Source organism: Vidua macroura, chromosome 25, assembly GCF_024509145.1.
Source record: "Vidua macroura isolate BioBank_ID:100142 chromosome 25, ASM2450914v1, whole genome shotgun sequence".
In the NCBI taxonomy this organism is placed as follows: Eukaryota; Metazoa; Chordata; class Aves; order Passeriformes; family Viduidae; genus Vidua; species Vidua macroura.
The window spans coordinates 5,970,481-5,979,351 of NC_071595.1; positions in this window are offsets into that span (position 1 = coordinate 5,970,481).

Below are 8,871 nucleotides of genomic sequence, written 5' to 3' on the forward strand. Positions count from 1 at the left end.
CCCAAACCATTCCATGATTCCATTATTCTATATTTGAGCTGTTCTATAAATCACCTGTGTCCTATTTCCCTATTTTCAGTGTCCTCCTGTCCAAAAAAAACAGTGAGTGATGCCTTGTGCTCCAAACCTCCACTTTTAACATGGATTTACTCTTGGTTTGACCCTTCCCCTAAGGGTCACTGGGAAAACCAAGCCTGGAATTGGTAAATTAAAATCTCTGTTGGGGATTTTAATGGGGTAGCTCCATCCTGGAGTGACTCTCTTGCCTTTCCCCACACAGAGGAGGTTGGAGATTCCACCTGAACAAGATGAAAAACTTCTTTTTTGAGAGAGCAGTGGAAAACTGCCCATAGAGGTGTGGAGATTCCTTCCCTCGGCTCCAGGACAGCCCTGCTGGGGCAGGGAACAGGAGCAGGTGACCTTCTGTGGGCCCTTCCAACACCCCGGGATTCCCTGGGATCAGGGACTGGGAAGCACAAGGTGACCCAGGAGATCCCTGTAATGGGTCAGACACCAGCACAGAGCCACTGGAGGGGAGCAGCTGGCACTGGGATGAGACTGGGACTGGGACTGGGAATGGGAATGGGAATGGGAATGGGAAATGGACTGGGACTGGGAATGGGATCGGGACTGGGACTGGGAATGGGAATGGGAATGGGAATGGGAATGGGAATGGGAATGGGAATGGGACTGAGAATGGGAATGGGACACAGAATGGGAATGGGATGGGACTGGGACTGGGACTGGGAATGGGAATGGGAATGGGAATAGGAATGGGAAATGGACTGGGACTGGGAATGGGATCGGGACTGGGAATGGGAATGGGACATGGAATGGGAATGGGACTGAGAATGGGAATGGGACACAGAATGGGAATGGGATGGGACTGGGACTGGGACTGGGACTGGGAATGGGAATGGGAATGGGAAATGGACGGGAATGGGAATGGGAATGGGATTGGGACTGGGAAATGGACGGGAATGGGAATGGGAATGGGACTGGGAATGGGACTGGGAATGGGAATGGGACTGGGATAGGACTGGGAATGGGAATGGGAATGGGATTGAGAAATGGACTGGGACTGGGAATGGGACAGGGAATGGGAATTAGTCTCTGGGACTCTGGGACTGGGATTGTAAATGGGACAGGGATTGGGACTGGGACTGGAACTGGGAATAGAAGTGGAACTGGACTGGGAATGGGATTTGAACAGAGACTGGGAATGGGACTTGGATGGGGACTGGAATTGGGACTAGAACTGGGATTGGGAATGGAATTGGGACTGCAGCTGGGACAAGGATTACAACTGGGATTGGAATTGGGACTAGGACTGGAACTGGAACTGGTCTGGGACTGAGATGGGGATTGGAACTGGGATTGGAACTCTGATGGGGACTGGGACTAGGACTGGGAATAGGCAGGGACTGAAACTGGGACTGCGACCGGAACTGGGATGGACTGGGACTGGGACTGGGACCTCCTCATGTCATGGAACCAGCCAAGAGGAATGTCACAGCACGTGGACAGCTGGCTGTGACCTCTCCAACGTCCAGCTGCTGAGGAGGACATGGACACGGGCCTCTCCCAGGCCAGCAGGCAGAGTTTGGAGCTCCCTCTGGAGCTGAGGCTTCTCACCTGCAGCACCACAGGCACCTCCGGAGAGCTGATGCACAGGGACTTTTCCACCTCCTGGCTCCGTGGGGGCTGAGGGGAGCAGAGATTTCCATTTCGTTGGGATGGGCATCTCTGGGCAGCAACCAAAGCACTCAGAGAGGAAGCAGCAGCACAGGGACCAATCCTGCTCCTCAGTTTATTTCTGTTTGTGACAATGGCACCACTGGAACCGTGGGTTATGTCATAGGAGATATGGGTCATAGAAGGGTTGGAAAAGAATTCCAAGACCTCCAAATCCAACCTTTGATATGAGCCATCATAGAAGGGTTGGAAAAGAATTCCAAGACCTCCAAATCCAACCTTTGACCGAATCCCCCCGTGCCCACTGAACCACATCTCCAAGTGCCACTTCTGCTTGGTTTTTGAACACTTCCAGGAATGGTGACCTCAGCAGCCCTGGGCAGCCTCTGCCAATATTTAAACACTCTTTCAGTGGAGAATTTTTTCCCAGTATCCAACCTGAACCTCCCATGGCATAACCTGGAGCTGTTTCTCCTTGTTTACTGCCAGGTGTCTGAGGAAAGAGGCTGAAGCCCACCTGGCTACAGCCTCCACACATGTGGATGTGAGGTCCAGGTTTGTGAAGCACAATGGGCTGAAAACTTCAGGGCAAATACAATTATGAGTCTTCATCATTTATGGAAAAATCACATCCCTTTGGAGACAGAGGGACAAAGCCTCTGAGGTGGCACAACAAGCCCACAAAAGTACAAATTTGCCTCTTTGGTGGAGACCTCTCTTGGATCTGCTGAAGAATTCAAAAATGAGCCCAGATCAGGAAAAGTAATTCCTGGAAGAAGATCCAAGGTGCTCCCTGAGTCTCCTTTGGAGAGGGACACTCCAACATGGATCGGGTCAGGTTGGGAAGGATGTGATGCCTCAGGTTTAGCTTTTCTATTTTTCAGATTCTGTGCTGCTTTAGCTCGTAGTTGTGAGCTTTCATATTATGGGATGTTGAGCTCTCTGCACAGAGCAGGGAGACAAAACAATTCCTGCTCTAGCTGGGGAACAAATGATCCAAAGCTCAGGCCCAAGAGCACAAACAGCGTGGGCTGGAGAGAGAAAAACAAGCAGGATGGGAGTGCCTGGGCTAAAGCTGGGATGGGACAATGAACTGCAAGGTGCAAATGGAGCAGAGCTGATCCCAGTGAGAGCCCCCGGGAGCGCTCGTGCATTTTGGGACCATTTTGGTTCCTCTTGGGTGCAGCCCTGGCTGGGCTCTGGTGCTGCCCAAGGTGGATCCATGGAGGAGATCCTTTAATAAATCCCTGCTTTGTTCTTTAGCTCTGTCCAGCCTCTGTTCTAGATCAGCCTTCACCAGGCATCATGGAAGAATAAAACACCATGGAAGAATAAAACACCAAGGTATCCACAAGCAGCTATAGCACAAGATTGTGAAGGAGGAAAATAACCTGGATCCATCCTCCTTTAACTCCACGGGCTTCTGGACTGAAGTTTTCCTTGGGAAGAGAGCAGGAGAATGGAAAGGCAGAAAAGATAAAGGGAGTTGGGATGCAGGAGGCCTAGAGATAAGAGGGGCTTGGGATGGCCCCAGTGAAGGTTGCTGGAGGGATCAGAGGCATGGCTGATGAGGTTTGGAGGGGCTCCAACATCATTTGGAGGGCAGGAGTGGAGAATAAGAGGGAAGAGAATCCCCTGGAGCAAGAGGGTCTTCACCAGGAGCAGCACCAAGCGGGGAGAGGTCTGCAGGGACTGCTGTGCACCCGTGGCTGGGGGAACTCGCTGCTCCATTCCTGTTCCAACAGCTCTGCTCAGACACCCGTGAGTCACCCCAGCATTTTTAGCTCCTTACATAACTACTGCCAAAAGGGAAGGTGTTCCAGCAGAGCTGCCAACACAAATGCCCAGGGACCAGCTCTGCACCCGGTGGGATGAGTAAGCACCGGCTGCAGCACGGGCAGGGAGCATCTCTCACACCTCACCAGGTGTTTTGCAACAGGGATGAGCTGGAGCTCTGCCTCTGGTGGCAGCTGTTTTACCAAATACAGAGCTGGTGGGGCAAACTGGGGAAAAAATAGCCAGGAAAAGATCTGTGTTTCCAGTGCAAGCCTTGATCCATGGAGCTACCCCCTGCACAGCTCCAGCCTCCAACACATGTGAGGTGTTTTCCTGCCACTGCCTCTGCAGAGCCCAGAGATCCAGGCTGTTACCAAATTTTACATGCCTTGTTTCCCTGCTAAAAGTCCACAGGCACAGCAGAAACGGGATTAATCCTTTTGGAATCAAGGTGAGCATCACTGCAGATCCCCTGCAAACCACAGCTGGGTCAGCAGGTCTGGTTCAGTCCTGAACAGCAACAGAAACTTCTTAAATCACTCAATGTTGTGTCCTGCTGACTTGGACCCTTAAGCTTTGTGCCACTGAACAAGCGGGAAGTGGCTTTAACAAAAAACAGCATTCCAGTGTGGATTTTTTGCACCAAATTTTGCATCTCACCTGGATCCCCAGAAGAGCAGCTGCCTCACACCTGCCCACTGCAAGGAGGGAAACTCCCTCTATTAAAGCTTCTGTCCCCAGGAAACAGAATGCCACCCTTGCCTCGCAGATAGACACCACGCCCTGCACTTACTGCTCACCAGGCTGGTAACCACTTCAAAGCAGCACTGCCCTGAGGAGTGATGATTCCTGAGAGGGTTAAATCAACATTTCCTAGGGAAAAACACCACGGGGTGCTGCTGGGCAGAGCTCTGTGCTCAGCACGTCTGACTGTCTGGCCAGATCTGAATCCTGGAGTCTCCCTGACATGAGGACATGGCCTGGGTGAGGGATGAACCCAGAAACTCCTGTGTCTCTGTGTTTCAGAGTAAGTGAAGGAAAGCTGCCAAATTCAGCTCAGAAAAGTTTTCTTACCCCAAAGCTGGTGGTAAGATGGGGGCCCTGGACATGGAAGGAGGCACTGGAGGGTCTCTGTTCCACCTTGGTACAAAATCCTGTCTCATCTGGGCTGTTCTAGAGGATGCAGAACTGAATTCACAACACACAGGCAGCAAAGTCCCAGATCAGCCCTGCAGCACAGGATTAGCTCAGAATGACTGATTTATCAGAGACCAAGGAGGAAACCCTTTCCTCCAAGAGGAATTGAATATTCCACCCTGTCTCCTTGTACTTCATCAAGAGGCGTCTCCTTATTTTTCAGAATAAGTGAAGGAAAGTTGTGAACCTGCCAAACTCAGCTTGGGAAGGTTTTCTTACCCAAGCCTGGTGATAACCTGGGGCCCTGGGCTTGGAAGGAGAAGCTGGAGGGTCTTCCCACCTTGGTACAAAATCCCATCTCATCTGGTGTGTTCTGGAGGAGCTAAAACAGAATTCAGAGCCCACAGAAATCACAGTCCCAGATCAGCCCTGCAGCACAAGATTAGAGCAGAATCACTTTGACCCCCTTTTCTCCAGGAGGGATTGAACATTCCACCCTGTCCAAACCCCCAACACCAACACCAGGACAAAAAACTGCTCTGGCAAACATCTCCTGGCGTTCAGGGACCTACTGATGGCACCACAACAGCTCCTCAGGTCTGGGGCTATCAAAGACAAAACTCATTTTTTCCAAAGCCAGGCTCGTTTCCTTCCTACAGACAAACCTGGCCACTCAAATGGCTCTGCTCTGAAATTACAGCTCTTTTTTAACCCCAAACCACCCTGCTGGCCTTGGGCAGTGCTCTCAGCACTGCCTGTCCTGCTCCTTGTGCCTCAGAGTTCAGCAGGTCTCAGGTAGCTGCACAGTTAAAATAAAACATTGCCAAAGAGGTCTCTCCATGTCCCCCCTCCAGATGGATTACCCAGAATCTGGGCATTATTGTCATAATTCCATGGCTGACACATTTTCTTCCTGACTCTGAGAGAAGACTAAAGCTCACTATCTCACATTTCTTGATTTCTCGTGCCCTCACAGCCTCCCCCTGACTTCCAGGGCAGATCTGATATTCTTGGAGCAAGAGCACGGTTCCCTGTGGACTGGGATCAGAGCTGGCAATCATCAGGATCATTTTCTTTGTCCTTCAAGCCCATGTCTCTGATCAGCTGCTCCCTGTGGAAGTTCCTCCATTTTTACCCATCAGAGGGAACCATCTCTGATGTCTCCTGGCCCAGTGATGGCACAGGTTTTAAGAGAGTAAAAGAAACCCATTAAATACACTTGAAGCTCTTGAAGTGACATTAAAGAGCTTTTTGCTTTGGGAAGAAGGGCTGGCTCAGCTTGGGCAGTGCCCAGGAGCTGTCAGAGTTCTGCTCTGCACGACAACTCCTTCACTGCTGCTTGCAAACCATGCTCAGGCTGAGAACTTCTGCACCAGCCACGTTGATTTCGTTGAGTTTGGGGGATCCATCCAGCACTTGCAGGCGGCTTCACTCTGAGAAGCTGAGCCTGGCTTTTCCAGTAACAAATGCAGCTTAAAAAATGCACAAAACTCACCCATGCTACCGCACATGGAGTTAATCATTCACAGTCTCAGTACAGGACGAGAGTGCCAATGACAATAAACCATAACAGCTTTCCTTGAAGCACCATCCCTTGATTTCAGAATTGCTTCTTTAAACACCCGATAATTTCTAGATCACTGTCACAGGTAGGTCAACAGAAGGATAGGTTGTCCTGCATTCCTGCCTGATTGCACCTGTAAGCAAAACTCTCTTATCAGCTTCAGAGTTGCTTCCTAGACGGTGCCACCAGGATCCCTGGGCTGCAGCGCCAGCATCCCTCTTCTCCTGCACAGCATCCCCCACTGCCTCTGGAGACACAGAATCGAGAGGAAGCGGAGCACAAAGCTGGTGGATCCATCTGTGAGGATGAACAGAGGCTGTCCTGATCCCTGGTGACCAGCCAGGCTTCTCACACTGAAAGTGAAAGTGAAATTCAGAAATGATGTGGGTACGGAAATGCCGTACCTAACGGGTGGGAAAATCTAGGTAGGCACCGGGGAGGTTCAGGTTGGGCATTGGGAAAAATTTCTTCTCTGGAAGAGTGGTCAGGAATCAGAAAGGGCTGCTCAGGGCAGTGGGGGAGTCACCATCCCTGGAAGTGCTCAAAAACCAAGCAGAGGTGGCATTTCATGGCCTGGTTTAGTGACATGGTGGGATTCAACCAAAGGTTGGGCTTGGTGATCTTGGAGGTCTTTTCCCACCTTGATGATTCTGTGAAATGGTGAACGTGATCCAAGAAAGCTCTGCTTGGTGACAGTCCTTGAGTTATCCTCCAGGAAATTCAGGCAGAGCTCTCCACACACACCCCGTGCTGGTGATCACCAGCATTCCCAGATCTTCCCAGCCCAAGGGGAGCAGCAAACAGGCCCCACCAGAGGCAAGAAGAGATCCCAGAGTCTGGGAAAGTCTCTCACATCAGCTTTGTCATTCTCCCCCTCAGAATGCAGCCCTTGAGGTGTTTTCCCACTAATTCCCAGGGACAGATGCTCAGCAAGGTGTTCTCACCCTGTTTTCCAGGCTGTGCTTCCAGAGGCACTCAGGAACGACAATTCCCAGCACAGGCTGAGCCAGTGGCACCTCCCTCCCTGTCCCCAGCACAGGGGACAGAGTTTCATCCAGGATGGGCTTACCTGGAGCTCATTCGTTACCCAGCACAGCTAATTAATGCCGTTTAAACTGTGTCCCTGGTTCTCCACTCTGTGCAGCTGCAGTGGCTTCACCCCTTGCCCTGGGAGCAGCACCTCTCTCTCAGTACCTGATTTCCACCCCTTTTGTAGGCAGTGCAGCTCTGAACCTCACAATGCTGAATTCCTCCTGCTGGAGCAGCACCAGGACCCACAGAGGAACCTTTAATTGACCCTGCTTGTGCTGCAAACCCCAGCACCATCCCCTATCCCACCCCATCCAGCCATGGAGGGTTTTCCACATGCTGGGAAGAGGGGCTCATTCTCTGGCTGAGAGCTGCACAGGGTGGGATGATCCGAGCAAATCACTGCTCTGATCCCAGTCCCAAGTGGCTTCTTCCACACTCAGGACACCAGGGAACACCAGGACCTGTCTTGTTCTCCTTCCCCATCAGAGGCTTCCTGGGGGCAGTTGAAAACTCACACCAGGGATGAACTTCACCCATTTCAAGGGGTTCTGCAGAAACAGAGCTACAAAATTATCAATTTTGGTGATTGAGCAGGACCTCAAGGAGGACTGGATATCTCTGATGGGCAGCAAACCTTTCCTCTCCACCGCCAGCACTCTGACCCTGCTGCTCCTTCTCCTGTCTGGATGACAAGTGTTATTCCAAGCCTGCAGGCGAGCTGTAAATACAAAACCATGCACACCCTCCATTAACATTAGCAACAATATTTAATCACACTCTAGAGGCTAATTGGCAAAAATTCAGAGGTGACACAGAGAGAGCAGCCCTTGAACGAAGCAGCAGACGTGGAGGTGCTGTTCCAGCTTGCCCAGGCTCTCCCTCTCCCCCGATCTGAGAGGGCAGATCCAGCTCGGCCCAGGCAGTGGGAACTGGGCCCCCAGGGTGCCAAAAACATCCCGAGGAGCCTGGAGGGCTTCACGGGGCAGAAAAGTGGGTTTCTGCCCAAGATACCACAGACAGCTGCCCACAGAATCTCAGAATCATGCAATATTGGGGTTGGAAGGGACCTCTGGCATCACAGTTCTGCCCAGGCAGGGTTGCCCGGAGCAGGGGACGCAGGAACACATCCAGGTGGGTTTGGGATGTCCCAAAAGGGAGACTCCACACCCTCCCTGGGCAGCTGTTCCCATGCTCCATGGAAAGAAGTGCCCTGTCATGTTGAGGTGGAACTTGTGTTTTATTATATGGCCACTGCTCCTCATCCTGTCCTGGGCACCCCTGCACAGAGCCTGGCACCACGCCCAGGTGGGCTGAAACTCCAGGTTTTTCACTGGAAAGGGGATCCCTCCCCAAAACCAGGATGTAGCAATTGGAGTTACAACCTGCATTTGACATCTTCCTTAAATGCCAGCTCCTGGATGGATGGTGGGATGTGAGACTCGGCTCTTTCCACAGAGACTCCCTGTTGAAAAGCACACTTCAAACGTGACATTTGCTGGCTCGGTATCAAAAAAAAAGCCTTTCAATAGACCCACACTGACATTCCCTACACAGCCAGATGTTGAAGTCAGCATTAAACTGGAGTAATTTTCATACAGATTCGTGATCTTTAACATTTCTGAGCTAAGAGAGAAAAGTACTTTACAAAGCCCTCTGGGGATATGACC